We start from the raw sequence: 25567 nt of genomic DNA on the forward strand, positions 1-25567 counted from the left end.
ATGCCCACTTACTGTTCTTATCTCTGGCCAAATCTATCCTGTCCTTTGGCTGACTCAACCATGGCTTAGGAATACTTACTCATTTATGCTCTCTGTTACCAAGAGTCCCATCATAACCAAAGTTGTATTGTATTTGGAGTAACTCTATCCATATCAGGTCATCACTGCCTTGTGGTTAGAATGTTCTGGCCCCTAGTGTGCTCTGAAAACTTTGTTGTGTTATATGCTTTAGGTAAATACATATGTTGGTCTTACAGTAGAAACTGAGGCATCTCCAAATGCCCTGGAGCAAACTAAGAAAATATCAAGTGCCAACCTATTGTGGTTGCAATTAATTATAGCAATTTTGTGATTTCTGCTTTTCAGCAGAGATATAATTACTGGTGGAGACCATGAGGCTGATAGACAATTCTGTTTGGAGTCAGGGTACCCAAAGTGGATGAGTTTGTACTGTAGCATTATTCCTTTCTTTTGCATACTTTTTCTTACTGGAGAGAAGTGACCAGTGGGGTCCCAGTGCTATTCAACATCTTTATCAATGACTTGGATGACAGAATTGGGGGCATAGTTATCAAATTTGCTGATGACACCAAATTAGAAAGAGTGCCTAATACCCCAGAGGACAGGATCAAAATTCAAGATGACCTGAATAGACTAGAAAACTGGGCCAAAGCTAACAAAATGAACTTCAACAGGGAGAAATGTAAGGTACTGCACTTAGGGCAGAAAAGTGAAATGCACAGATATAGGATGGGTGAAACCTGGCTGAACAAGACTACATGTGAAAGGGATATAGGAGTCCAAGTAAACCATAAGTTGAACATGAGTCAACAGTACGATGCAGCAGCTAAAAAGGCCAATGCAATTTTAGGCAGCATCAATAGAAGTATAGTGTCTAGATCAAGGGAAGTAATAGTCCCACTCTATTCTGCTTTGGTCAGGCCCCACCTGGAATATTGTGTCCAGTTCTGAGCACCACAATTCAAAAAGGACATTGAGAAACTGGAGCATGTCCAAAGGAGGGTGACTAAAATGGTGAAGGGTCTGGAAACCGTGTCCTATGAGGAACGACTTAGGGAGCTGGGGATGTTTAGTCTGGAGAAAAGAAGGTTAAGAGGTGATATGATAACCCTGTTTAAATACTTGAAGGGATGTCATATTGAGGAGGGAACAAGCTTGTTTTCTGCTGCTCCAGAGACTAGGACCCAGAGCAATGGATGTAAGTTACAGGAAAAGAGATTCCACCTCAACATTAGGAGGAACTTCCTGACAGTAAGGGCTGTTCGACAGTGGAACACACTTCCTCGGAGTGTAGTGGAGCTTCCTTGGAGGTCTTTAAACAGAGGCTGGATGGCCATCTGTCAGGGATGCTTTGATTGAGAGTTCCTGCATGGCAGAATGGGTTTGGACTGGATGGTCCTTGTGGTCTCTTCCAACTCTACGATTCTATTATTCTACTTGCCAACACAAACAAACAAACAAGCATAAACACATTTCACTTAAACATTAGGAAGAACTTCCTGATGGTAAAAGCTTCTTTGGAGAGTGGTGGAGTTTCCTCCTTGGGAGGTTACTCAGCAGAGAGTGGCTAGCCATCTGTCGGGAGTGTTTTGATTGTGTCTACCTGCATGGCAATGGGTTGGACTGGATGGCCCTTGTGGTTTCTTCCAACTCTATGATTCTATTCCACTCCCAGTGACATTTATGTCCATGGATTAGCAATGGTAGCTGTAGTCCAGAACATCTCAAGGGAGGGGGGGTTGCTGGTGCAAAAACTCATGCACTTTTAAATTACTTTCAGTTCAGTTCTCAAGGTGGTGTACAATAGAACCAGTCTGACCAATTTGAGCAATATAAATACTAAAATAATTTAAAAGGCTGAAAACCTATTAAGTAATATAACTATTAAAAGACAGATTAAAAGAGTTAAAATGGGTTAAAACAAACTAAAACCATGTCCATGTGGGGATTTTAGTAAAATCATCTAGGCCCCCAGGGCATTTGTGGGCATCCTTATTTTTGCTTGACACCTGATCAACAGCAATATTGGCACCAATTTGGGCATCCACAGGGAGACTGTTCCCTAGCTGCACAGTACCAAAGACCCTTTCTCATCTCCTTTTACAGAATATTGCTCTAATTGATGGGACACAGAGGAGGGTTCCTCCAACCAACCTTAAAGCTTGGGCAGGTGCATATATAGAGGGGCACTTCTTCGGGTATTGAGGTCCCAGCTATTTAGGACTTTAAATGTCAGTATTATATAATACAATTTGTTCAATTGTAATTCAGTGTCATAATTTTTCAGTGTTTTTAATCTTTACCTTTTTAAGGACTTTACCACCCAAGCCCTGTTCTTGTAGCAGTCACACTACTAAACAAAAATGGGCGGGGGGGGGGGGGGCTTGTAAGGAACTCATCATTGTATCTCTTCTCAATCGTGATAGGGGCTGTCCTTTAACCCTGCCTCTTTGCCCAGAATCCCTTTAGGGTTTTTTTTAATCCCATTTTCCTTTGCTCTGCTCTACTATCGTGATTGGCATTTTTTAAAAAAGAAAGAAAAATAGAAAAAAATAAAGGTAATCAGGGTTGTTGGGAAGAGCAAGCAGGAGGAGGGATGGGGACACTGACACCACATGACTGGCAGTCACACAACTGTCCCAGGAGTGACATTTTGCACCTGGGGACTTGTGCACTTCTTAGGTTATTGATGGGTTTTCCCCATCAATGAAAAGGGATGGGTTAGGGACAGAGCAGCTATGTGTCAGAGGTGTTGTTGTGTGTTGCTTCTTTCCTGGTGTAATCACGGTTTAAAAGCGGCATGTACTAACTTCCTGAGTTAATATTGTCGTGATCTAACTCCCAACTTTGGAGAGAAGGTTGGGATATACAGTAAAGGAATAAATAAAGCCCTTTTGTTCTAAAGAATAAATTAGAGTATGCTGTTTTGCTCTACGCCTGTGCTAAGATTGTTTCTTAGTTGATGTGCTTTTAATTCAGTTGTGCTATCGTATTACACTTTAATTTTGCTTTAGTATTATAACCTTTGCATTATTATCTTTACTTTTATAGTTAATCTTACTGTGAGCTGACTTGAGTCTCACTTTGGGAAAACAGGTGGGCATAATATTTTAAAAGTATACACACACACACACACATATATATGAAGAGTAAAGAGGGTAAAAGACTTTACTCTAATTGTGCATCTAGGACTCTAAGCACTGATGAGGGAAGATGAATTTGAATGTCACAGTCCGGCTGCCTGTTTTATTATGCTTCCACCAGGGCCATAGCTTCATAAAATGTTAGTGTTATAGCATGCTACAGGTTGCACATAAGAGTTGGAATGAGCGATTGTTGCCTGCATTCATAATAATAATAATAATAATAATAAATTTTGTTTGTATTTCCCACCTCTCCCTGCGGATTGAGGCGGGATTACAGGAAAGAATAAAAACCACAATACAATACAAAATACAATATTATCTAAAAATACAGTTAGTAAAACAACAGTAATATTACTACCAATCACTTAAAAGGCCAAATCGTCATCAATTTTCCATGCTATCAAGTCAGCATGGGAATATTCCATAAAATCAGCTATAAAAGATCAGGTGGATAGGCCTACCGGAAGAGCTCTGTCTTAAGTGCCTTTTTAAAGGTGTCTAAGGTGGTAATGAGACGGATCTCTTCCAGTATGTTGTTCCAAAGTTTAGGGGCCGCGGCTGTAAACGCTTTATGGGAAGTTGTAGTTAGTCTAGTTTTCATATGTTCCAATAGTTTCTTCCCTGATGTTCTAAGAGTGTGGGGCGGATTGTTTATGGAGAGGCGTTCCCTTAAGTAACTCGGGCCCAAGCCATATAGGACTTTAAAGGTAATAAACAACACTTTGTATTGGGCCCAGAAGCTGATCAGCAGCCAATAAAGAGATCTTAATATTGGAGTAATATGGTCAAATCGTGATGTTCCTGTGACCAATCTGGCTGCAGCGTTTTGGATCAATTTAAGCTTTTGAACTTGGTACAAAGGTAGCCCCATGTAGAGCACGTTACAGAAATCAAGATGTGTGCAATTTGTGACTAACACAGATGATCTGTCCTGCTGCTGTTTTCTTTTGTAGATTTTTAATTTTAAAAAAAGGCTCATTCTTCCTCTCTTGTCCTCCATCCCCCTCTTCTCCACTCCCAGATTAGAATCTTACTTTCGGTCACCTTATTAGTGTGCACTGTAATGAGATCAAAAATGATTAATCAGCTAGGATTAGATTGGTAGCAGCTTGATGGAATATGCAGTCACCTTTCATCATTTGCCATGTAGGTTCAGCCATGACACCCCATTTATGTTGCATTATCTTTATGTGCCAAATAGACATTACCTTTGCATGTCACAGGAATTTATTCCTAGTTCATGTGGAGTTTTGGCATCTATCAAAAATAGGCAGGTGTGTATGACTCTCTCTCTCTCTCTCTCTGTATATGTTTCATTTTGTCAAGCAAGTCTAAAAGTGTGATTATTCTTAAGGCCTTTGGTATTCTTCTTAGGTCTCTGCCTTTTCAGAAAAGTTTCTAACCTTCATGGTTGCGGGGGGGGGGGGGGGGGCAGATATGTGTGTCCATTGTTCAGAGGATAGACCAAACCCTGGGGCAGAACCGGATGCAATGTTGATCCCATGGTTGTTGCTGAGAAACACTGGCGGTATCCAGACCGGTGCTTTGCACTGGCCTGGATACGTGCTAGGGTTGCCTCGGGGTGTCCTTTCCAGATGCCCCGCAACCCTAGCACGTAACCACAGCATTGTAATGGTGGTGCCCAGTCTACATGAGCGCCGCCATTACGATGTCACGGCCGTGCCACCTCCAAACGGAGCGGCGCGGGCATGATGCATGCGCTCCGCTGCAGGGCGCTTGTGGCACCCTTTCAGCGGCGCCAGAAGGAGCTCCATTTTGGAGCTCCTTTCGCCATTTGTGTTGCTGGCGCAGCCTTTACACGGCTGCGCCAGCGACACAAAATAGAAAGGGGCCCTTTCTCTCTTTCCCCACCACTGATGCATGAAGCCCCAAGGACACCCCTTTCCAGGCCGTGGGGAAGCGGCTTTTTGCTGCTTCCCCGCGGCCTGGAAAAGTGGCAGATCGGGGCCTCTGGAGCTGTCGCTGAAGCCCCGATCCGTCGGGGAAAGGGGCGGGTGAAGGTCGCCCCAAAGGGGCAGTCTGTATCCCGCCACTGTAAGTTTCATAAAGAAAATGTGACGTGGTATTTTCATGTTGCATACAGTGTGCCTGCACCAACCACAGACATGCCATTTATGAATCTGAGCTTTCATGGATAGGGCTTTTTAAATGGGCACCCAGGTACATGCTCATTGAAAACAATTGGTTTGAGCATCCATGTTTTTTGCTATCCTCAGGGGGTCTGGAACGGGATTCAAGCCCTGGTCTCCATAGTGAAATGTTCAAACTGCGATGCCACATTAAATTATCAATAGAATATACATAAGCCAGAAAAGGTGCATGTGAACTTTGATATTAATATACCTAAATTTACATTTTCCTTTAAAAAAAAGTTTTAAAAATGTCTCTTTGCACATTCAAATCTTGGATGCCTTTCTTCTTTTGCCAAACCTATGAATAGAAGGGCATAATTTGGCCATTAGAGGCCCCAATTTGCCAGGTGACAAAGCTATTGGTTCTGTAGCGACGTAGTCCAGTCTTTAGCCTGTTTGATAATGTTTTTAACTTTCAGCACACAAATCAACTTTATTTGGAAGCAATTTGATCCAGGCTAAGTCCTGCTATAATCAGTGGAAGAGTAAATCAAGGCTTAAGTCCAATTGAATTCAAAGGGAAGAAATTCTGCTAATTTGGCAACATCTTGTTCAATACTGGCAGAGGATAAAGAATTTCATTCCAATGTTCAGTCAAAATCTACCTTTCTGTAATTTAAAACCATTAAACTTAGTTCTACCCTCTTAGATAGCAGAGAATAAATCAGCACACTCCTCTTTCTGCCAATCTTTGAGGTATATAAAGAGTGCAGTCATGTCACCCCTAAGTCTTCTATTCACCAAGCTTAACATGCGCACCTCCTTCAAGTTCTCATATGTTTGGTCTCTATACCTCCTATCATCCTTGTTGCCCTTCTCTGAACTTCAAACTTGTCCATATCCTTCTTAAAATGTGGTGCCCAGAACTGAACACAGTACTCTGGAAGAGGCATAACCAGTGCAGAATATAGTGGTACTGTTACTTTCATTGTCTTCTATTAATGCAGGCTAAAATATTATTTGCCTTCTTAGCTGCAGCATCACACGTCTGGCTCATGTTCAGTTTGTAATCAACAATAATCCCAAGGTCCTTTTCACATGTAGCATTGTTGAGGCAAGTATCCCCCATCCTATACTTGTGGGTTTGTTTTTGTGAACTATTTGTAGATTTGTTTTTTGCATTTGTCTCTGTTTCATTTTATTAATTCAACGGCTAATAATTCACGGGGGTTACATAACCATAGTAGTATTATCAGTACATGTGACTTTGTCACCAATAGAAAGCACAATTAGTTTCACATAACATGACAGTTGTTGGAGATTTTGTAAAATGCTGTTTAAGCGCATCATTACACCTGCTGCTAATATACAATTTTATATCATTTTAATTAGATGTTTTTAATTGTTTTTTAAAAACTTTTATTGTAAAGTCTTTAAAAATATTTTTATTTATGAGCTGGGAGAAAGGCGGCATAAAAATGAAATAAATAAAAAAGGTTACAAAAAGGTTAGGAACTCCTGGTCTATATCCACCCACAGATCTTTTTCATGCTATATCTAACGGTTCTAACTTCCACATGTCATAATAGATTGAGAAAATGTTGGGCGGAAAATCCTGGTCATGTTGTACTGCTGGCAATCATGAGTAATAATTATTAATTTCCAAAAGAACTATTTGGATCAAAATTAATTGGTTCTGCTCACCGTAAACATATTTAATGAGGAGTTCTGCTATCAGGCCCACTGATCTAATCAGCAGGTGGGAAAAATGCAGATATTTAATTAGATTTAATGAAAAATTGTGTTTAATTTCAAGTATAATCAATTATTAATTAATGTAATGAGTGAGTCTGACTGGGCTTACTAATTAACTCATTTAAAAATTATGAATAACCTTTTCATTTGTAATTATTTTCTACATCCTGTCAAGCAGAGGATAAAAATTGTATTACCTTTAAAAAAAACATACCTACAACCCTTTCCTTCACAACTTCCTTTTAATGAATGGAGTTTCAACGATGGTACTTTATTCCTGATGCATTTTTCAGAACTTATTTTCTGAACTTTTGAGTTCATTGTTAGACTTCAAAAATGTACACTTCTTAGATGATGTTTCAGCCCTGTTTTTATACTGCTAATTCATTTATGGCTCAGTATTTAATTTTAAATAAGGCTGACAAAATTTATTTTATGGTGGCTTTGATAATATATATCAACTCAGTTAGTTTCCATTTGTTATGTTAAAGAGCCTGCAGAATAGTTTTCGAAACTTAGATCAGTCATTCTGATATAAACATCCCTTGCTTTAATTAACTTTGTGATCTTGAGATGAGCCGAATTATATAGTTGTGGGGGGGGGGGGTTTGGACTCTCTTCTTCTTTCTCTTGTTAATCCATCAACCAAAAAAAGGGCAAAAACATTCAAAATGGGATACGGGAAGAATGAAGCAAGATGCCCCTTTATGAAACCCATGGGACTTTGCACCCAGCACCTGATGCTCCTATCCCTACAATTTGGCAGCTACCACTGACAGGAATACCACCAGGGATAGTTTTTCTTGTGCAAATTTACTGTTCCACTGACATGGAAGCCACCAGCTGCCATTTGTTGCAAACCTGTAGTCTAGAAGAACAGTGGGCTAGCATTCTCCAAGCAATGCCAGGATAGCATTGCCATCTAGCCTCCTGCTTTCCCATTTGCCCTGTTGTCATCCAGGTCTTGGGGAATGTGCCATGTTTTCAGGGCAATGCTTCTGATGTTCCCTTAATTGTAACAAAGGCTTGCCTGGTGAGCATATCGTTATAAGCTGAGGACCCAGAGGACAACTGGGGATGTGTAGTGTACTGGGGAGCATGGCTCATTCACTTCCTTCTTGGGGTAGGAGCAACTAAACAAACTCTGGACATATCTACGGTTTCGTTAGTATGACCTGTGAGCCCAACAGGGAGCCAGCTGTCACTTGTTTCCCTTTAGACAAACTACATAATTAGGTCTAAGCAAACTGATTTTAACTTTATTCCCCCCCCCCCCCGCAATATCTCAGAAATTTGATCATGATCATCTTCCAATACTTTGTTGCCGATTTGCATGCCCACCAACAATGGTAGAAAGTACCGATTTCTTTTTTACACTTCCAACTTTTTTGTTTTATAAATTTTTGCAATTTTATCTGGTGAAAGGTACCACTGAAAAAACATCTTATAAAAATTTTCTCTTAAATTCTGAGTGACTGTGAATTTAATACCATTTTCCCACACTTTCCCCCATTGGGACATTAGAATGGGGTGCCTGATATTTTTGGCCCATTTAATCATTTGTTCTTTAACTGTTTCGTCTTTCATCTCATTTCTTAGAAGAACTTTATTTAACTTTCCAATCAGTTTATTTTTCCCCCAATTCAGATTTTCCACTATCAATTCGAACCCAAACGTTATTAAATCCATTATATATCTTTCTTAAATTTGTCGTTGTGCAAACCAATTAATATTCCAACCTTCTTTATTCAATTTTCTCTTGATTTCATTTCCCACTTAACCTTTTTCATTTCCAATATATCTTTATATTTGTACCATTTCCCTTCTTTAATAATTTCTTTTCTATAAAGTGCCTCGTGTGGGGATATCCATCCCTCCAATTTTGGTATTATTGTGGCAAATCTTTATTCCACTCTTTAAACACCTAGTCAGAAATTATGATTGTTACCATTTGGAATAAGAAGAGGAACTTTGGTAATATGGTCATTTTTGTCATGGATATTCTCCCCATTAGGGATGAGTTTAATTTGTTCCAATTAATCAAATATTTTTTTATTTTACTCCATAAACATTTATAATTGTTTTCAAATAATTCTCCAGGGTTTTTTGTAATCTGAATTCTTATTGCTTCTACATCGTGTTATTAAACCAAATCGATCTAGTATTTCCAAAAAAAATTCTATATTTTCCATTGGATCTTCCATAATAATTATTACAAATATTATTACATGTAAATTTACAGCGCTATAGAAATAAACTATAATAATCATAATAATCATAAACAAAGGCTCTGATCTTGTAATTATGTTTCTTAATCTTGGCTCCTCTTACACCAGCATTTGATTTTATATCTTTTATTAATATCTTTTATTAACAAAAATAAGAGTGGCGAGAGAAGGCAGCCTTGCCATATGCCTCTCTGGACCTTTATGTATCTAGTTCTTTCTCTGTTAGTTCTTATTTGAGCTTTTTGGTTATTATAGATCTTTCCCAGCCAATTGATAAAATTATTTCCTACCTTGATTTTTTTTAACAACTCCAAGAATGTGTCCCAATTATTATTATTTTCAAAATCCGAAAGAACTAAACCCAATTTTTTGTCACTATGCCGTTCTTAATATTCTAAAATATCAATTATGATCCTTCAATTTTCTCTCATGTGGTGATTTGGCAAAAAAAAAAAAAAAAAAAACCTTTGTTCCTCCTCTATCCAATTATCTAAACATTTTTAACCGATTAGCTAAAATAATTGTGAAAATTTTGTAATCATTATTGAGAAGCGATATTGGCCGATAATTTGCTGGATCTTGCATATCTTTATCATCTTTTGGTATCAAGATAATTTCTGCTTCATTCCATGAATCGGGGATGTTTCCTTCCAGAGCCTCATTCATTACTAATTGCAATATGTTTCCTAATTCTTCACTAAACGTTTTGTAAAATAGGGCTATTAAGCCATCATTACCTGGTGCCTGTCCTCCTTTACAATTTTAATTGTTTCCAACACTTCAGCAATCGTTATTGGTTGGTTCAAAAGTTGTTGCTGTTCTTCTGTAAAGCTTCCAGTATTATGCTTATCCATATATTCTTTGCTTTTCCCTTTATCGGTTGGACGTTCTGAATATAAATTTTGGTAGAAATTGGTAAATATTTCTTGTATGTCTTTTTGTTGTGTAAATATCGTGCCTCCTCTTCTTATTCTGTTAATAGACTTTTTCTCTTTCTCTTTTCCTAGTTTATATGAAAGCCATTTGCCCGCCTTATTTGCATGTTCGAAATGTTTCTGCTTTGTTAATTTTAATTTCCCCCCCTATTTCTGTTACTGCTTCTAATTCTAATTGTTTCAGTAGAGTTTTTATCTCATTTTGTATTTTTTGGACATTTCTTTAATCCATCCTCCTTATTTTTCAGAAGATTATTTAGCGAGGTTACTTTTTGTTTCCTTTGTCTTTGCAATATAATATTCTGTTGCATAAAGAAATCTCTTATAACTGCCTTTCCTGTGTCCCATACTGTTGATAGTTCTTTGTTCATATTTTCCCTGAAAAACTATTGGATCATTTCCCTACCCTTTTCTATTATATTTTTGTCTTTTAGCAACTCTTCATTTAATAATAATTTTATTTGTATTTTCCCGCCTCTCCCTGCAGATCAAGGCGGGATTACATCAATAAAATAACACAGTACAGATATAAAATACATTCAATAAAACCAATTATTATGGCCAGGCTGGGAGAATTATTATTACCTACCAGTTATTTTTTCTGTATGGTTCTCTTAAAGACAGAATTATAGGATTATGGTCGGAGATTTCTCTATTTAAAGTAATCATTTCTTTAACATCTTTAATCATTGTTTTTGATACCAAAAACATGTCTATCCTTGACATGGATTCATGTCTCTCCGAATAAAAAGTATAACATTTCTCATTATTGTACAGATGTCTCCATATTTCTCTATCAGTTATAGATTATCTATTAGGTCAAAAAATATTCTGGGCAGTTTCCCTTGACCCTCTTTTATTTTATTTTCTGAGGCTCTATCTAATTTAGGCTTAATCACTCCATTAAAATCACCCATCACTACTATGTTTTCATAATCATATTCCATCAAGTTTTCTTGTGTGTGTGTGTGTGTGTGTGTATAGCTAGCACCTTTATTTTCTTGGGGGCAATATATACCTACCAGCAAGATGCTTCTCCCACTCCAGCATATTTCTACTCATAAATAGTATCCTTTTTTGTCTTTTAATATTTCTTTTGATTCTATATGATTTTTCACATGAATAATTACCCCTCTTTTTCTTTTCTCTATGGAAGTTACATATTCTTTCCCTAACTTTTTATTTTTAATCAGCCTTACATTTGTGATTTTAATATATGATTCTTGATTCTATTTGGCGCCGTGCAGCAAGGACGCCCTCGTCACGTGCGAGGGGAGTGTGGGCGGGGTGCCCCTTGTATGTGACGAGGGCGTCCTTCAGGGCCCGTCTGTACTGGGCCAAAGATGACTAAATTGAGGCTGTCATGCTTTGGCTACATTATAAGAATGTATGACTCATTAGAAAAGGTAATAATGCTAGGAAAGGTGGAAGGCAGTAGAAAGAGAGGAAGACCACATGGCAGATCAATCAGGGAGGCCATGGACCTGAACCTGCAGGACATGAACAGGGAGGTAGAGGATAGAGGGAGATGTCCCATCCACAAGGTCACCATAAGTTGAGGGCAACTTGAAGGTAGTTAGCAACAAACAACTATCTCCTCCTAATCTGCAACTGCTCCCTAAGATAGGGTGGTCAGTGCCATGGTAGGACTGCCAGCCTCTCCTGGAATCACCTGTGGGTAGTTTAGAGGAGCAGCTTATTATTGTTTGGGTGGCAGTATTTTAAACCTCCCAGTTATTTCTAGCTACCCTTGAAGGATTTTCAGATGAAAAATGCCTGGGGTGAAGAGAGGGTTGCAGAGCTCCAAGGGTGCTAAAAGCCACACATTCCCCACTCCTACAATAGCTCCATGCAACTCATGGGCTACACAGTTCCCACCCCTGTTATATAAGCCGCGCTCATCTACATCATTTGATTAAAGCATCCATTTTGGAGTGAAATTCATTTTGTATCAATGCTCCATTTCTGTTTCCAGTGTTTACTGAAATCTTCATAATCTTCAGCAAACTGCAGAGACTTTATTTATCCTCTTGTTCTATTCTGTTTTTTTTAAAATAATCTAAAGTAGCTTGGTACAATTCTTTTTCTTGAAGTGAATGGGGAGAAGAGAAAAATAGGATCCTGTAGAAACTGTATAATGGGTGTGATGTGTAAACATTGAGATTTAGTGGAAGGTTTCACAAGGCTGACTCACTGTGCTAGAAAAATAATGGGCAAACAAAAGGGATAAAGGTGCATTAACTTGAGGAAGCTATTACATCCTCATTGGAAACAGTCAAGCTGTGATTCACCAGTTATTCCCTTTCCAGATATTCACAGCTTTGTGTACAGAGGCAGAAAGAAACAAAGTACATCCATGTTTTCAGTGCACTCCATGCAAGTGCCACTGGTTTAGGCAAAGAAGGCAAAGGAGAACAATGATCCCATCAGTGGCTGATGGATCTGCTTAGGATTTTAGTCCAAACTCTAAAGGAGTTGTAGAAGGTATGGAACTATTGTGATGAAAGGGTTCAGCCATTTGGCTCACTCCTGTGAAGTTCAAATGAAAACTTGCAGTGGATTGCACTACCTTACTGAATGTGAGTCCATTCACCAACACCAAGGCTACATCCCCTCTGCATAGTGCAAATATCCAGGGGTTGAAAAGTTGCACCAGCACCACATCTTGCCTTGGCAGAATAGCAACACTGTGCAACACATGTCAATGTCTGGGTGCCATTGTGCAATACCAGTGTGAAACTGCAGTGCAGAACTGCAAGGGACAGTGAACAACCGCAATGCACATTTGCTCTGTATGCCCAACTCAGCTTCTACCACTTTCAGCAAAATACATCTATTGTACTTTGACACTCAGTTTGCCCCACATGTGTAGCAGAAAGTAAAAATGCCAGCCAATAGTGATAAAGTGAATAGCCTACTATGCACAAACTGGTAGAATTCTGTATTCTGAGATATGTGCAGCCCCCAAAACCATTTTGTAGACCAGTCAAGGGTTACCATGCAATCCTTCTCCAAAAAATTTGAGATTCATTTTTTCCAGCATAAAAATTGTGATTAGTGACCAACCTTAAAGCTTATGGTTGGGGATGCTTTGATTTAGATTTCCTGCATGGCAGGGAGTTGGACTGGATGGCCCTTGCAGTCTCTTCCAACTCTATGATTCTATGATTGTTGGCTGTTTTGCTGCATTTTAGAGGGGTTGGGGGAGTGGAGATCCAGCCAGGCCCAGAATAAGTAAGGAGTGTGCGAAAAGGGTCATAAATTAAGCAAAATGACCATTAGTAACTGCCAGAAGCTTTCAGGGGTGCTGTTGTACGATTTCAGGACAGAAATTGGACCTCTAGATTGGAATGGGAAAGAGTAAATGGATGCAGCCCGCCTGGGTCCCATACAGAGAATGCAGCCATGTACTCCCTAACTAACAACTGCCTACCCCAGTCTAAAGTAAAAGTGGTGTGCCTCTGTATTACAACAGAAAAAGAATGTAAATCAGGAAAGGTGGAATTCATTCCAAGGGACTGGGAGAGGGAAACTGGTTCAACTTTGTTTTTAAATCTGTTAACTGCTTCCTCTAGTAGCTAACACAGATTTTCTTTTACTGTTCTTGAACATGACCCAACCGAAGCTTTAACTGTACACGGACCTTACTTTGGAACCTGTTGGTTAATAATCTCTCTGTTTATTCTCCCCTGAGTTCTACAATACCCTCTTTTTAAAGATTTCTGGGAACTTGATCCATAAAAGAGTGCCGTGTAAATAAACAGATAGATAGAATATACCCATAGGGACCATAAAAAGGTGTCTGGGGACATGGCTGTCTCGGGTATTTCTCTCTTACAGTGAGGATGATGGGAACCTGGGGAGGGAAAGGAAGTCTTCCCGATGGTTGTCTAGACTAATTAATACCCTTTCTCTCATTAAGGAGCCTGGATTCTTGAGCCAGCTGTTGTAGAAGAACAAAGCACTGCCAAGTCCTGGTTGAGTTCTGTTGTTGAGCTGGAACAGAGTCTGTGCAGATGAAGGACAGGCCTCCCTGTGAATGACTCGCAAGCCAGCTGTGTATGTGTGTTTAAAGCAAACTAGATTTCCTCCAGTAACTTTATCAAATCCGTATAACAATGCCAAGTGTGCAGTTCAGAGCACCACTGGCTTCGCAGCCTTTGAGTTTCATGTTAGCTCCAGGCCTGCGAGACAAGCAGCTGTATTTTGAGTCAAGATGCAAGTGAAAGACCCCAAAACAACAGCAAGATGGGGAAATGGCTTTGAGCCCTACTCTGTCTCTCTCATCCCTCTTCACTCCCATTTCTATTGCTTCTTCAAGCCGACATATAACTAAATAATATTTTCTTTGTTCTCTAAATCTGTGATGCTGTTGGAAGCCCTCTTTCTTTTGTTGTGGGAGAACAGATCCTCTCCCTCCCTCCCTCTCTCTCTCTGTATTTTAGTGGGGAGATTTTTGGATTGGCATTATACGTTTGGACGGCAGCCATGGATAACTTTGTAGCCTTGGGACTGCAGAACTTGCAATGATTTAACAGCAGCTCTAAAAGTAGTGGTGTTAAAGATACAAGATCTTGCATTAGAGCTGTTTGTCTCAAGATCGATTCACTCTCCCACCCACCTTCAACTAGAGTGGAAAGTGAGCCTGGAAAACACTATAATGGATTGGTCTTTCTGTTCCAAACCTGACCAAGACCTCTAGCCTGACATTTAAAAGCTGTGGAGTAAGGGAGATGTGCCGTCCTAGAGGAACAGCTGAAAACAAGCATCTTTCTGTGCCAGGAACTAATTGTTTTGCTTTGTTTTTTAAATCTTAAGCATGATCTTCCAGTTCAGCAAGCAGCCGAAAGCAAAGAACAGTGCAGGTTTAGTAGTTGGGTCTTTTTTTAAGGCAAGCAAACCAAAAAATCAAGTGTCTCTTAATACGAAAAATGGGATGCAAGACTGTTAAAGGGAAAGGCAAGCTTTCTTTCATCCGTTGGTTTTATTAAGATATCTTTCCTTTCCAGCCTCAAGAGACCAGGACACATCACACCATGGTAACTTTACATGTTCACTTTCATGCTGATATTTGTGTCAGGGACTGAAGGAGCTTTGTGGATCAGCTTCCAATTTTTTGCTTGATGCAGTTTTGTGACCTTTGACAGAAAGAGGAAACGTCAGGCAGTTCAAATGGGGTGCCAAGCAGATGAGCATCCTTTGCAGTCCTTGGAATCAGGACACAACAGAGAGCCAGTCACATTTATTTATTTATTTAGGTATTTAGCAGTCACATGCCACCTCTTCTTCCATATAGGTCCCAGATCTACTACAGCCTGTGATTTGGGGCAGGTTTTTGCCACTAGGGAGATTATCACACTGACTATCTTTTCCCAATATGGGCACAGACTGAGACCAGGCTGGGATCATGTCTTATCACACAGCTCCATGCCCAGATTGTTGCCATCCCGTGCCAGATCAAGACTTCTCCTTTACTTACCTAAAAACGCTTCTTTTCTGTTCTTAGCAAAGTAATGGGAGATGTTCTGATCGGGTACGGAATGACTCCGATCTGTGCGATAACAAATGGTCCCAACTCGGTCTCAGCCTGTGCCCAGATCAGGGATGAAAGCAGTGCAATAACCTCCTAGATTATCTCTCAGTTTTGCCCTCCTGACTCCTTTATCCAGAAACTGTCTGCCTCTTCAACAACCATGAGATTGGGCTTTGTACCTAACTCTCAGTGTGGTGCTTCCAAGTCACATGCTTTCTGCCTCAGGTAAAGGCAATGGCAAAGAAACCTTGCCAAGAAAACCACATGATAGGTTTGCCTTGGAGTTACCATGTGTCAGAAACAATGTGAAGGCAAACAACAACTGGTGGTAAGAAGATCCTGCCCACAACAAAAGAGCAAATGTAAAACACATTCATGGAGAAGATGTCATTCCTGGAGCACCTGTCATTGTTGTATGGAGACTATGGCATTTCCTTCCATTTTGCAGAACATATCCACTGCCCAAAGCTAGCTGCTTTGAGTCCCTATATCAAAAGGTGGGATATAATAATAGCAATAGCAATAGCAAGTACATTTCTATACTGCTTATCAGTGCACTTAAGCACTCCCTAAGCCAGTGGTTCCCAACCTGCGGGTCGGGACCCCTTTGGGGGTCGAATGACCCTTTCACAAGGGTTGCCTAAGACCATCGGAAAACACATATTTTCATATAGCAATGAAAATAATTTTATGGTGGGGGTCACCACAACTTGAGGAACTATATTAAAGGGTCACAGCATTAGGAAGGTTGAGAACCACTGCCCTAAGCGGTTTACAATGTGCAAGCTAATTGCTCCCAACAAGCTGGGTACCTATTTTAGCAACATACAGAAGGATGCAAGGCTGAGTGGACCCTGGAGTGCTTCCTAGGATTGAACTCACAACCTTGTGCCTGTGAATGGCTGAAGTACTGGCATTTCATAATTATTATTATTATATCTCACCTTCTGATATAGAAACTCAAGGCGGCTAGCTTTGGGCAGTGAAGGGTGGTCTGCAAAATGGCATGAAATGCCATGGTATCAATACAGTATCATCATCATCATCATCATCATCATCATCATCATCCAGGAAGTCCTAAGAATATCTTCATTTTCCGTTCCTCTCAGTCAGCCAGCTTCCTCCCTTTCATTCCAATTGCAGGAAGATTTTTAACGTACAACATGAAGATTTGCTCTGTAATTTGATGAGCAGGGTGGAAGAAGGTAGAGCTTGCTTTCTTCAGCATCTCTCCTTCTTCTGACTTTCCATTCTCCAATACATTGGTTCAACTGGCTCCTTCCTTCCTTCCTTCCTTCCTTCCTTCCTTCCTTCCTTCCTTCCAGAAAAAGGCTGATTAAGACATCAAACAAACACCCAAACAAAGACTTGAACGTGAGGAAGAGATGTTGCAGAGAGAGAAGAAGAAACTGTAGTAATTTTTTTCCTGGAGAGAGGGCAAAAGAATTGCTTAGGCATTTTTACCTTGGTTTTGAATAGATGCTTATTAGATGTGCTGGGATTCCTCCTTATGAGGAACAATGCCGTCTGCACTATTATTAGCCTTTTGAGTCAGTTTTCTGGGTTTTATTATTATCATCATCCTATCTTTTCCCCAGTCTGGGATTTAAACAGATGTAACTAAAAAAACAAAATACATCATGCAAAATTTAAAAATATAAACTATTGATGGGCTGAAAAGTAGTTAAGAAAAGGTAGTTAACAAGCTCATATGAACAGCACAGTATATTCTAAAAGGCTCATTCCTCCTGATCCATCAGCCCTCAAAGGCAGCAGAGACAAAACAAAAAGTCACCAAGGAGGTCCTCTCCTGTCTTCCCACCAGATGTGTATGTAGGAATTGAAAGAGAGAAAGAAGGGTCTCCAAAGAAGATTAAGAAATGTTGTTTGTTTGTTGTTGTGTACCTCCAAGTCATTTTTTACTACACTGACATGAAGTCAAAACTATCATTGGGTTTTCTTGATAAGTTTCTTCAGAGGAGATTTGCCATTGCCATCCTCTGAGGCTTAGAGTGTGTGACTTGCCCAAGGTCACCCATGTTTTTTTATGCTCGAGTGGGGAATCAAATCCTGATCTCCAGAGTCCAATGCTCAAACCACAACACTATGATGGCTCTCCTAAGAAATGTGGGCAGACACATATAGGGAGAACACAGCCTTCCAGATAAGAGCCCGTATAGACAGGCCAAAATAAAGCTGCTTTGGGTCACTTTGGAGGTATGCTGTTTAAATGACACATGCATCTTAAGAGGCTAGTAACTGTGCCAAAGCTGTACTGGAGCATGGCTTTGCCACGGCTTCTGGCCTCTTAGGACACATGCATCATTTAAACAGCATACCTCCAAAGTGACCCGAAGCAGCTTTATTTTGGCGTGTCTGTACAGACTCTCAGTTACATACATTTTACATTTGTTTAGACATTTACTGTACTCTTTCTGGCTAGTAATTTTTGCGTTTAGAATTAGCAATGGATATATATTTTCAGATCACTGTATTATTTGGCCCATATGCTTAAATCTTTCATGCCCTGCGAAAAGTGACAAAGATGCCATAAACCATGCAAACCCTTGGTATTCTGGAGCGCAGGGTATTTCACCGTGTGCAGAAGAATGCCTGGTTCCTGATTCAAGGCCCTTTCACGTTATAGCACTGTGGTTGCACTTTAATTTCCATGGCTGCATCTTATGGTATCCTGGGGTCTGTAGTATGGTTGAGGTACTGAAATGCTCTAACTGAGAATTCTAAATGACCTTCCCTATACTGCAAATTCCAGGAATGGAAACATGGCAGTTACACTAGAATCATAGTGCTATAACTGTAGTGTGAAAGGGCTCTCAGCTTGCTGCCACGCTGCAGAATTAATGCAATTTGACACTGTTTAACTGTCATGAGTCCATCCTATGGAATCCTGGGTTTTGTAGTTTGCTGTGGCACCAGAGCCACTCTGACAAAAAGGCTAAATATCTCACAAATCTACAAATCCCAGAATTCCATAGCATTGAATCATGTTATTTAAAGCAGTGTCAAACTGCATTAGTTCTGAGTGTAGATGCAGCCTCAGACAAGATGGCGGTGCACATGAGTGTCCACAAGAGTAAAAAACTACCTTCTACTTTGCTTCCAAGCTCAGTTCAATATGCTGAGTTTGCCTTATAAAGCCCTAAACAGCTTGGTGCCAGGATATATGAAAGTTAGGCTGGCCCCATCCATTTTAAGCTTCTGGCAGGAAACCAAAACAGTGCTGTTCCACATGGCACTTAATGTTTGCAAATGCTGTTTTTACTCTTTTAAAACTGTTTTTCGGGATTGTTTTTAGGAGTTTGTAAAGATCCCATCTGATCTTGGAAGCCAAGCAGGATCATCCCCAGTTAATACTTGAATGGGAGACTGCCAACAAATAGATTATATTAAGAGAAAGAAACTGGCAAAACCACCTCGGCATATTCATTGCCTAAGAAAACCTTATTAAATTCATGGGATCACCATATGTTGTCAGGCGACCATACACACACATAGATCATTTACATTTTTAAATGTTTTTTAAACTCTGTATTCGTTTTAACTGTTTTAAAACAATTAAAACAATTGTGGGCTGGGAGGCAATACCGAAATCCTTAAAATCAATTATATAAATAAAGCAGGAAAAAGACAAGGACTCTGAATTTTTTTCTTTAATTTCTAGCAGCAAACTAGATGTACACTTCTGTTTGACCAAATCTTAGTGTTATGGACAGGAATTTAATGCTGCGTGGACCTTTTGGCAACTGTTTGCATTCCTGATGTCTTCCGGCTGTTGGACAATGTCTTGTTTTGCCATGCAATCCTCTTCTTCTGCTATTGTTCTTCCATGCTGGCTTGCTGACCTTGGATGGTTTGACTTGATGGTCCCTGATCAAAAAAAACTTGGCTGCCTAATAGGAATTAGCTTTCCTTTTACTTTTTCCCTGTGACTCTGACCGCCGCCAACATGCCTTTTCTGGATAAGAAACTGATCCCTGTCTGGGGTATCTGAAGAGCTATAGTCTTCCATATTTGAGATCTTCTGTGGAGGTCCTTCTCTTTGTCCCAGCTCTCTCGCAAGTACACTTGATGGGAACATGGGAAAGCACCTTCTCAGTGGCTGCTCCCAAGCTTTGGAAATCCCTTCCAAGAGAGTTTGGACTGCCACCCCTTGTGCTGTCTTTTTAGATTGGCATTTATTGATTTCCTTTTAATTGTTTGTTTTTAACTCTTTTTAATTTTCTGATTCTTTTTTAATTACCTTTTTAACTTCGGATGCTGTGAATGGTGAAGTGGGAGAAAGGCGGGATGTAAATAAATATAATTACAAAGGGCCTTTTATATTTGCTGAGGTTTGGTTCCAGGACACCCCCCTCTAGTTGATACCAAAATCCATAGATGTTCAAGTCCCATTAAATATAATGGCATAGTAAAATGATGCCCCTCATATAAAATGGAAAAATCAAGGTTTGGTTTTTGGAATATATATGTTTTTGAATTATGTATGGTTGAATCTGTGGAAAAGGAATCTGGATATGGAGTAACTGTAATAACAATAACAATAGAACCGAATAGCTGGAGGACCTTGTATCATTGACAGAGCAATAGGACTTTGCCTGCTTGAAAGCAGAAGAATCTGTACAGTCAAACCTTTGTATCATAGGGGTTCTGTTCCAGACACACACCTCTGTGGATATGAAAAAACATGGGACCTTAAGTCCTGTTGTCTCTAATGGCAACACGATATGCAGACAGTCACTAATGCAGCTACGTGCATGCGCCACCACTTGGGACAATGGGGTTTGCCATCTGTGGATGCTCATATTCACGGAGGGCAAGCCCTTGAATGGTGAGGTCCCACTGTATATCCAGATCATCACCCCTAGCAGCTTCAATGAGATGATGTTGTAATTAATCCTGCTTCTTCTCCCCCATCAGTATAGTTCTTGTCTGTTTTCTCTTCTGCCCCGGCTGCTATTTTTAATTACTAAAAATCTGAAGGAGATCAGGTCACAGCTCTCCAGCCATCTTATCTCCAGGCCCTAAATAGCATTGAGGAGGATGCTTCTTCTCTGAGGCCAAGGTAATTCATGGGATGAATTTCTTTTAAAAGGCATTGTGATGCTAACTGGAAATATCATCAATTAACAGACTAGATACAGCAGGCAACGTTCTTGCTCCATCTTTGATTCTCATTTCCCATCCTTTGCTTTTTTCAGTGAAATAGGAGAAATGCTTTTTGTGACCATGCTGGTTGAGGGAATTCCCGAGCACCAGTTCATTCCATGCATCTGAGGCAGTAAACTAAGTCTACGTAAGCTTATGTCACAACTTCCTTTGGTCCATTAGTCTCAAAAGTGCTACAAGATCCCTTTGCCTACTGATAGTCTAAAAACGTTTTGGGTAACCTATGGTGAGACTCTGAACATTGCTGCCCTTTTCCTTTTGAGCGTGAAGTACATTACAGGGAATAATTGATTAAATACTAAACAAAAAAATGCTAAAGTTAGGATTGTCCATACCATCATATTTCCCATTTCTGTGTACGGTTGTGAGAATTGGACAGTGAAGCTCATAGGAAGAAAACCAATGCATTTGAGACATGGTGCTGGAGAAGAGTTCTGGGAATACCATTGACCACTAAAAAGACCAGTGCATGGGTTCTAAAGCAGATTAGGCCCAAACTCTCCCTGGAAGCAACAATGACTAAATTTAGGTTGTCATATTTTGGCCACGTCATAAGAAGTAAGGATTCACTAGAAAAGACTATAATGCTTGGGAAGGTGGAGGGCAATAGGAAAAAAGGAAGACCACATTCCAGATGGATAGACTCAATCAAAGAAATCATGGTCATGAATCTTCATGACTCCAGCATTACACTTAGAGGTTGGGGAAGTGAGATTGAAGACTAGGGCAGGAAAGAATGCCAGGGGCCATCAACAACCTGGTTGTGCTAATGGAAGGGCACATGATAGGGGAGTGCTCCCAAACTGGTATGTATGCACTTCCCTTCATTAATGCAATTGTGGGGAGAATGGAAATGGTGGAATAAACACCCAAGGAGTAATATCAAAGATCTCCAGGTAGGACTAGGAAACAATCCCAGCTGAAACTCCGGAGAACCATAGCTGCCTGTCAGAGTTGATAATACTGGACTATATGGACTGGTGGTCTTACACACAGTATAGGAAAGATTCTTGTTTTCCTGTGTTTTGAATGTAAAAGGGCCCCAAATCCAGCTTTCTCATTTGAAAGATCAGGTAGCAGGTGACAAGGAATATCTTTCTGTATCCAAGACCCCAAAGATCCAATGCCAGTCAAAATAAACAAGACCAGAGTAGGCAAATCAGTGATCCAGCAGGTTCACATATCAGCAAACAAAATGGAACTTACAATGCATGTGTTTCTATTAGTTGTTTGCAAAACAGTGCTTCCATAACCTGTAACACAACTCTTAAAGGCGGCTTGTTGAAGACTACTGGGGGGTTGCAGCCTTTGGAGTCACAGCTTGGTTTTTCGGGCTCTACACTACGCTAGTTCTCAACACCATAGGAAGCCGTGACTTCTTTTGCTCAGAAACTGTTGATGGAGATGGAGAGGGGAGACAACGCCTCTATCATGTGGAGAACCTGGCAGAATAGATATCTTTGCTGTCCAAGTCCTGTCTTCTTTTGATGGCAGGGAGTGAGGCGATGAAGCCAAGCTATTTCCACTCTGATACGCTGAGAACATTTATGCCTCTTGTCTTAAATTCAGTTGTCATGAGGGATTTGTTTTAACAATCCTGATAAATCCCTGGTTGTAAAGTCCCAGCTACCACTGAGAAGGGAAGGCTGGGGGTGCGTGATGGTGGCTGGGAATTGGTGAAGGCTTTACCAAGGGTAGCCTAGATTTCCAGACATATCTTTTGCTTCACAGTTTGCTTTGGAGTTGGCTCACAAGCACAGAAAAAGGATTGAGGATTTGGAGTTTTTGTTGTTGTTGGTTTTGTTTAGACCTTAATAACTTCTGAAAAGCGGTCTCCTGAAGTCTTTTTATCTCATCTTAATTGCTGGGAACTAGTGTATTTTAATTGCCATTAAATGCAGGAGAAGGAGGGAGAAATATTTCCCATAATGATGGCTTTCACTGTTTTCAAATACCACTCATTTGTGCAGGGTAACCAGACATAATGATAGGCTTGCCCTGAGTTGTCTGCTATTTGTATGGGGATGGAGTTGGGGAAACCATAATGTCAAATTAAGGTCATCCATCTTCTTTTCTATATCCTGTTTTTATTGTAAAAAAAATACCTGAAGAGATTTGATGGATATCCAAAATAGACTTCCAAGGTGCAAGCAGCAGGTAGGGGACCACCCTCACTGTTTATATGTTCTCCTGATGGGAGACACAACTGTATATTCACTGCAAGGAAACTCATCACATGTGAAGGGGTGCAAAACTTAACTTCTTTTCTTTATGTGTGTAGGAATGAATAACTTTGAAAGTTTTCTCCCTGTTGGATGAAATTATAAGAGATTTTGTGCAAGTTTTAAAGAGGTTTTTGCATTTAAGGATTCGTTTCTTGGGGGGAAAGTTTGTTCAGTTCCATTCTCGCATAGAAAAAAATATTATGCTGTGGCAGAAGTACTGTTTGTTTACCAAATGTTGTTCTGTGCCTTCAAGTCATTTCCCACTTAGCTGAAGCCCATGGTCATTTCTTAAACCCACTTAAACCCGTGGTGATTTTTTGGCAAGTTTTGTTCAGAGGAGAGTTGTCATTACCTTCCTGTTAGGCTGGGAGCGTGTGACTTGCCCGAGGTCAGTCAGCGTATTTCCATGGCAGAGTGAGGTTTTGATCTCCAGTCTTCCAGAGGTCTAACACTCAAACCACTACACTCTCCAACGTGTGCCATGTTTGCATTTAGTAGCAGAATTCTGCAACATATAGGCCAACATGGTGTAATGGTTTGAGCATTGGACTAGGACTCTGGAGAACAGGGTTCAAATCCTCATTCAGCCATTTAAAACCCACTGTGTAACCTTGGGCAAATCACACTGTCTCGGCTGCAGAGGAAAGCAAAGGCAAACGCCCTCTGTACAGATCTTGCCAAGAATACCCCATGATAGGTTTGCCTTAAGTTGGAAACGGAAACGGCTTGAAGGCATACAACAACATTTTGCAATATAACCGGAAGAGCATGTGCTTTTATAGCAGTTTGTTCTACAAATAATAGTGTTTTGGATGCTATAGTTCCTTATATTTGGCCTGTTTATTTGGAAGACCACATTTATTAGTGTGTTGAAAGACACACTGATATGCTTCTTGGATCATGTGGCACAACCAACTTGGATAAACAGTGTATCCTGAGCTAACTGTAGCTAATTTTAACCCATGGCTGCATCAGGGATGGAAAAGAAAATAACATTAAGTGAATTTTTAAAGAGCTTTATCTAATCCATGCACTATGTGACTATTAACAAAAGAATACACATATCTTTTGGTTTCCGCATATGTGGAGGAAACGGCTATTCTTCCCCTTCCCCCTTTTGAACTATATAGAAATAAATGTGCACAACTAAAATGTGAATCTTTGAAAAATACACACAATAACACTTAAGCCAATGGGGGAAATAAGTAAAATGCAAGCATGAAGAAATACGTTTTAAAATAAAAATATGTTAGGGGAAATATGTACCAAAATTTCCAAATGGGAAGGAAAATCAAAGTCTTGCAATCCAATACAAAACAAGCAATGAAAGAAAACGCTGGGGAGAGCAAGACAAACACAATGAAACTGAGACATGAGAGATTTTAACACTCTTGGGTTGTGGGAGCCAAGTTGTTTTGGGGTGTTTTGACTCTACTCTCTTTTACTTGCAGTCAAATGATAGTTATTGCTGAGAGTGGAATATGGTATAAAGGAGGCATCATTGTCTCTGGAGTATACACATAGTCATCCCTTTGTTGCCTCAGGTTTTGCGGCTTTTTCTAGCATTGTGAAAAGTTGAACAATTTGTTTGACAGAGATAATGCTATATCCCAACAAATAACAATGTTGGGTCTTTTTTGTGAGAACAAAAACAACAAAATGTTTCTGACTTAAAAACTAGAAGATATATTGTGTTGTATATTTTCTTGATCCAGCATGGTGTAGTGGTTTGAGTGCTGGACTGGAAGAACAGGGTTGAAATCTCTGCTTGGCCTTAGAAACCTATTGTTATCTGCCTTTAAATCATTTCCACCTTATGGCGACCCTATCATGAGGTTTTCGGGGCAAGAGTTGTTCAGATAGGGTTTGCCTTTGCCCTAACCTACAACAATAATATTGTTTTGTAGTTTCTCAAACTTAAAAGTTGGAGAAAAAATAATATCACAGCATATATTTTCTCAGATTATATTATCTCTAATTAGAAGGGGAAGAAAATTGCAAGCAGTAAGGCAGAAAACAGGGTGACATTAAAACTTAAATGGAGAAAGTATTGTTACCTTCACAAAATAGTATTGATTCTGAGCCTGGCATTGGTATCCTAAATATCACTTGGATGAGATTAAAAACTTATTATCTCGATTCTAGCCACAAGACATAGAATTGAGCATTTTACCCAGTTTACCTCCCTCTGAGATTTCGTAGTTCAAGAGTTGTCACCTTAAGTGAAACACACAATATCTTGAGAAGTTGAAATGTTCTGCTGCTGGGTTTGGCATACAGTGGGCCTTTGGTATCCACTGGGATGTGGTCCCAGGATCCCTGTGGATACTAAAATCCATGGATGTTTAAATCCCATTATATACAATAGCATAGGAAAACGGCATCCCGTATATAAAATGGCACAATCAGGGTTTGCTTTTTGGAATTTACATATTTTTAAAAAT

General features: G+C 39.9%; 1 protein-coding gene across 6 annotated transcripts in view; it reads left to right on the forward strand.

Annotated features, from left to right (window-relative positions):
* The window catches only part of LOC149320104 (teneurin-4), a 793050-nt gene that overhangs the window by 532117 nt on the left and 235366 nt on the right, over window positions 1–25567 (forward strand). The gene's annotated exons all lie outside the window — the stretch shown is intronic.

Source organism: Sceloporus occidentalis, unplaced genomic scaffold, assembly GCF_023333645.1.
Source record: "Sceloporus occidentalis isolate IW3139 unplaced genomic scaffold, rSceOcc1.0.p SCAF_2, whole genome shotgun sequence".
Lineage (NCBI taxonomy): Eukaryota > Metazoa > Chordata > Lepidosauria > Squamata > Phrynosomatidae > Sceloporus > Sceloporus occidentalis.